This window comes from Cervus canadensis, chromosome 22, assembly GCF_019320065.1.
Source record: "Cervus canadensis isolate Bull #8, Minnesota chromosome 22, ASM1932006v1, whole genome shotgun sequence".
NCBI classification, from domain to species: Eukaryota; Metazoa; Chordata; class Mammalia; order Artiodactyla; family Cervidae; genus Cervus; species Cervus canadensis.
The window spans coordinates 3,078,294-3,084,293 of NC_057407.1; positions in this window are offsets into that span (position 1 = coordinate 3,078,294).

A 6,000-nucleotide genomic window follows, 5' to 3' on the forward strand; every position below is an offset into this window, starting at 1 on the left:
GGGACTCGGGGGCAGCCGTCGGGGGCGGGCGGGGAGACGGGTCGGCAGCAGTCAGCCCACGAGTACGGGAGGCAGGGGGCTTCCCTGGTGGCTCTGACAGTAAAGAGTCTGCCTGCACTGCAGGGGACCTGGGCTTGCTCCCTGGGTCAGGAAGATCCCCTGGAGCAGGGCATGGCAACCCACTCCAGCACCCTTGCCTGGAGAGTTCCATGGACAGAGGAGCCTGGTGGCCTGCAGTCCATGGGGTCACAAAGCGTCAGACATGACTGAGCAGCTAACACTTTCACTTTTATGGGAGGCAGTGGTCATGGGAAGGGCACCCAAATAACCTCTTGTCCTTACCCAGGGCACCCTCGGTGGAAAGCAGACCAGTCTGTGCACATTGGCTCATGGTCACTGTCAGCTAATAACTGTAAGTTGGATTTTCTCTAGGATTTAAAAGCCTATAAGCGTCGTTCGAATTCCCCTTTCACAGCATACAAATTAGTTGAGTGTCTTGTGCCTAGTTGTTACGTCCTCTTCCATTTCAGACCCAGGGTCCTTCAGCATTAACACAGTTCAGTCTTGCTGTTTCTCTTGGGCCTGTTACGTGGGAGTGTGTCCAGCAGATGGCACTGGCGTTCTTAGACGGCAGACCCGTGCTCTGAAACGGCAGTGCCCGGTAGAAGTGAGGTGTAAGCTGTGTGTGTCAGTTTGTTTTCTAGGAGCCACATTTAAAAAGCGAATTCTTCCTGGGTATAATGCCATCCCTCTGTGTGCGGGGGGATCAGTTCCAGGACCTGCTGTGGGGAGCAGAGTCTGTAGATGCTTGAGTTCCCCAGTCGGCCCTCTGCACGCACAGTTCCTATCCGCACACTGAGCCGGCTGTGGAGCGTGTGGTGCTGTAGTGTTAGTGAACAGTCCACGCACGTGTAGACCCTCCCAGTTCAAACCCAGACTGTTCAGAGTCAACTCCACTTAACCCAGAATGTCCAAAATAGTTCAGTATTCCAGCAGTGTACAGAAAGTTTAATGGGGCGTTTTGCATTTCTTTTCACACCAAGTCTTCAGAACCCATTCTGTGTCCACTTATAGCACATCTTGATTCAGATGCTCAATTTTCATCAGGAATACTTGATCTCTATTTGGATTTCACAAAATATACATTTGAGAAAAGTAGATTCACATACCTAAGTTGATCCAAACACACTTGAAAAAATTTAAGAGTTGGCCAGTAATAAAAGTATCAAGCTTTAAATTCCATAAACTTAAAATGTAGTTCCTTGTCATACAGTACCACGCTTCAGATGCTCAGAAGACACACACCTGGTGCTAGTGAATGCACAGCGCAGCTCTGAACGATCTGCTTTTACACGTTTTGTGGTTTAACTATATATAATTCTCCTGTTAGTAACTAAGTGATCGGCAAACAAATCTCTTCCAGCCATACATTAAGCACTCACGCTACCCTTTTGGCTGTGTTTGACTTGGGAGCCACCAATGCTGATATCTCCGGTCGGAAAGCCTGACCACACCTTGTTCATGGCGTTGTGGAGCAAAGCAAAATGTCTTGGATTAGAAATTGCTTTGAATTATTTGTTTTCATTGTAATGTTTTCTCCAGGCCTTTGTGTGTTTTAATACAGTTCGTTTGAATTGGCTAAATAAATCATTTTGTTTGCTTGCAAAAGTCCCAAAGGAGAAACTTTAAATCCATATACATGAGATTCCTGCTATGTTTAGCTGTACATTTGCCAAAGACTTGCAGTATAATTTATTTCCTCTTGAAGCCTTGGTGCAGCCTGGGAGATGGCTCCCAGCTGACCTTGTTGTGACATACAGATGAGGCAGTAGAATTTAGAATCTGGAATGGATGAGGGTACTGGTCTTTACAGTTAATACAACACAGAGCAGCCACGCCATATGTGTGTAATTTCTTTTCAGCCAGTAAAATGAACTAAGTCAGTTAGATGTCAAGCAGTTCCTGTAAGAAACTATATGGCTAAGGTAAGTGGTGATAGCTGAATCGGTTAACCTGCTGAAAATCTTGAGAGAAGATGGCACTGCCCTGATCCCGGCACCTGCCCTGCCGGCTGGTTGGTGGTGAGGTGTTTGCTGGTGTGGGTCCGGACGTTAGCCTAACACACATAGAGCAAGTGTGAGGGGCATGGGGAGAACGCTGGGGTGGTGGAGCTTCTTGTCTCAGAGGACTGGGAAGCCAGGAGAGTCGGGCGAAGCAGGGCGCTTAGTGGAAAGCTGTCACCCAGACCTAGTGTTGCTCTTTTGTTACTGTTTCTCAGTAAATCGCAGGTGTTTGTGTAACTGCCCGATGAGTGTACATCTCTCCAGGGACAGGAGTGTCCACAAATATTTTTTTCTACCGTCCATTTAAGCAGCATCTTCCCCACTGCATTTCTAACTGCCACGTTCTCTCCAGTCCTAAGCTCACCTGCCCAGTGGTGGGTTTGCCTGATGGTCACTCTCTTCCTGGGTTTGCCTGATGGTCGCTCTCTTCCTGGGTTTGCCTGATGGTCGCTCTCTTCCTGGGTTTGCCTGATGGTCGCTCTCTTCCTGGGTTTGCCTGATGGTCGCTCTCTTCCTGGGTTTGCCTGATGGTCGCTCTCTTCCTGGGTTTGCCTGATGGTCGCTCTCTTCCTGGGTTTGCCTGATGGTCGCTCTCTTCCTGGGTTTGCCTGATGGTCACTCTCTTCCTGGGGTACGACGTGTTCTGTTTCTATCCGGTCGTATTCCTTGAGCTTGATCATGGGTGTAGCTCCTGACCCCCTCACTCCCCACACCGTTCTTCTCTGCACAGACAGTCCCAGTTGTTCGGAGTTGATGCGGAAACCAGGAAACACACAAGTGGGCCCTGCCTCCGCCCCCCCCCCACCCCCCCAAGTCTCCTAGGTCACAAGCCTGTCTGAGAACATGCTGCCATCTTTGCAGGGACCCGTGTTTACTGTTTTCTCTCCTGAGGTGTCATCCTTACCTTCAAACAGGAAGACTTTGTGTCTCTGCTTCCCGTTACGATCAGCATACGTCTATGGGACGTGTCATCACGTAGGCCTGCCATCCACATTGTGTTTTTAACATTTCTCAAAACCGAACTCAGTTATTTTTTCGCTGGCTGATGGTTCAAGTGAATCTGCGTTGTCATTAAGCACTTCCTCAGTTGTTGGCTCTCTGCAGTATTTCACTGTTGGGAATGAAGTGACTATAAGCATCTTTTTGTTTGGCTTAACTACAAGTATACAGCTGCCGTCCCTCCTTTTAAAACTGTTGCCTTGGGCATTTCACAACTGAAATCACTGGGTCAAAGGGTTGATCATTTTCATGTCTCTGGATGAGTCTTTCTGGGAGACTCATCTTCATGGGCCCTTTGGTGCCCCAGTAGATACCGCTGGTGGGGGATGGAGGTGGTTTTCAAGTGAGCTCCACTCGACAAGTGGTGAGTGCAAGGTTCTCGTCTTGCAAGTAAGCCTTGCCGGCAGCAGGCGGTTAAGCTTGAGCGTGTGCATGTGGCCCCACTCTGCTTCCTCTCACATCCACTTCTTTCCATAGCTCAGCCCCTCTTCCTCTCTTCTGCTGGAGAGTTCATAGATCTGACCAGAATGTTCTTTATGTATTGAATGGAGAGGATAGCATCTGTTAATGTTCCTGTTTCCACTTCCGCCTCTTTCCTCTTGCCTGTCCCAGCCTGAAGCTGCATTTACTCACAGGTGGTGGTCACACGGTTACATCTGGACTGCTCACCATCCTTACCAAAAGCATTCTGGTTAAAACTAAAGAGAGGCAGAAACTAGAGAAAAGGGCAAAGAAAGCCAGGACCAGGTCACCTGAGGGGGCTGAGTTTAGTTTTGTTTTTAAATATACAGCTGGATACAACTTCTACCCCAAAACGTATTCTTGAGTCAGTGCCACTAACAAGAGGGAAATATGCCCTTTTCTCTTTTTTCATATCCATGCCTGAACTTCCTCCTCGGCGTCCTTCTTGGTCAGGTGCCCTTGGTTTTCCCAGAGCCTGTTCAGGACTTTCCCACTTTTCATCCTTGTTCTGCTGCGCTCCATGGTATACCCCTGGGAGGTTACTGGGTCTGTGCCTTCTGAGGTACTCTTTGAGGTGCAGGGGCTGGGAGTTGCCTTTTCACTGTACGCAGATGTCGGGGTGCTGTGGGCACAGCTCTCCTCGGCCGATCCCACTGCAGTTGTATGTCTCACTCTGCCCCACCACACTGCTGGCCCCCCGGGAGGAGCGCCCTCTGTACAGATGCCACTTCTGCTTGCAGTCCTTCCATGGTTTCCCATCACATGTGAAATGAAGTGCACGTTCAGTGGTTTATACCAGCTCCTCTCAGCAGGCTGCTGCCCACCCCCAACCCTGCCAATAATCTGTGGCATCCTTGAGTTACATGCAGTTCCCCAAATTTGCCAGGCTATTTAGAGCCTCCAGCCTGAACCAGGGCTGTTCCCATCATTGGAGTGCTCTTCCTGTCCTTGCTCACTAGTCAGCTTCAACTTGTGGACCAGTTTCTGTCATTTCCGTCATACAGCCTTCTTCAACTGCTTCAAATAATCATCTTTTTCTACTTAACATTCACTGAGCACTTTGCTAGACATTGTACCAGCCCTTAACACGTGACCTCATTTAATCCTCATAGTCCTGGGAAGCAGGGTCTAGAATCCACAGGTTCCAGGCTTGAGGTCATGGGGACTGAGCTGTTAGCTACCCAGTGACACTGCCTTTTCTGGATTTTCCTTCTCCCTGGCAAAAAGCACTCTGATTTGCAATGTGTGTGCCCCTCATCTCTGTCCTTCCCCTGGCCTGGGACAGAGGAGATGGGCAGCAAAACTTTGAAGATGCTGGAGTGAAGATGGTCATTTTTCATATCCGTTATGAACTTCCATGCTCTTTTCACTTCTTTGTGGGAATCTTCATTGCAGCTTTGTGTATAGCTGTCTCTCTGGGTCTCTTAGGCTATCTGTTGGACTTTGATGCTATAAATATTTTTCACTTTCTGCCGTGTGGCAGCTTAGTTGGTGTCTTACTGAGAGTCATGGAGACTGTGAAAGGGGAAGAAGCCATGGAGCCTGCCATGGTTTGCAGAGGCCACATGGGAGGCAGCTGGCAATCAGAGACAATACGTTTGAGTATTGTACTGAGGATAACTATATAACACGCAAATTCTTTGGTATGGCATATAAGGCCTTCAGGATCTGATTCTAGACGCTTTTTCAGCTTTGTCTGCTGCAGCCCCCTAGAGCCCCAAGCCCCAAGCATCCTGAGGTGTTCTGTGGTTCCCTGAACCCGCCATGCTTTAAATGTCTCTGTTCCTTTCTACATCCTCTTCTTTACCAAGAATGCCTTCTCCTCCCTACCTGCCTGGTGGCTTCTTACTGTTTTCTATGACAGCCTTCAGTGTGGCTTCCTTTAGGCTTTTGTCTTTGGGTTTTCATGGCCTTTGTCTTTTTTTTTTTCTGGCGGCGTGACCCTTATGATACAGATTTTGCAAGTCTGTTCTGCCTGATGAAAGTTGAGGGCAAGGCCCATGTCTCAGTGATGGAAAGATGAACAAGTGACAGTGAAAATAAGATATGTGGGCAGGAGGGAGTGATGCTGTCCCCGCGCAACTGGCTGGCTGGCAGGAATCACATTTGGCTGCAGGAATAGAGATCCGAGTAAAGGGGCTTAAAGAGATCAGGGGTTCATTCCCTCACGTGACACACGTTTGGAGGCAGGAGGGTAAGCGTTGGTGTGGGGGCGCCATGATGTCAGCAGGAGCCCTACCCAGCAGCTCCACGTGCCTTTCACAGGCCAGAACGGAGTCACGTGGTCCCCTCCAGCTGAATTCTGAAGAGAGAAAAAATATATGGTAACAAATGGAAGTTATTTGTGCGTTTAATTTAAAATGACATTTCTTTTAAAAAAAAAATTTTCAATCTGAAAAGGCTTTTCCCCAAAGAAGATAACAAAAGTAGCCAATAAACTCAAAAAGATGCTCAGCATCCTTAGTCACTAGGGAAG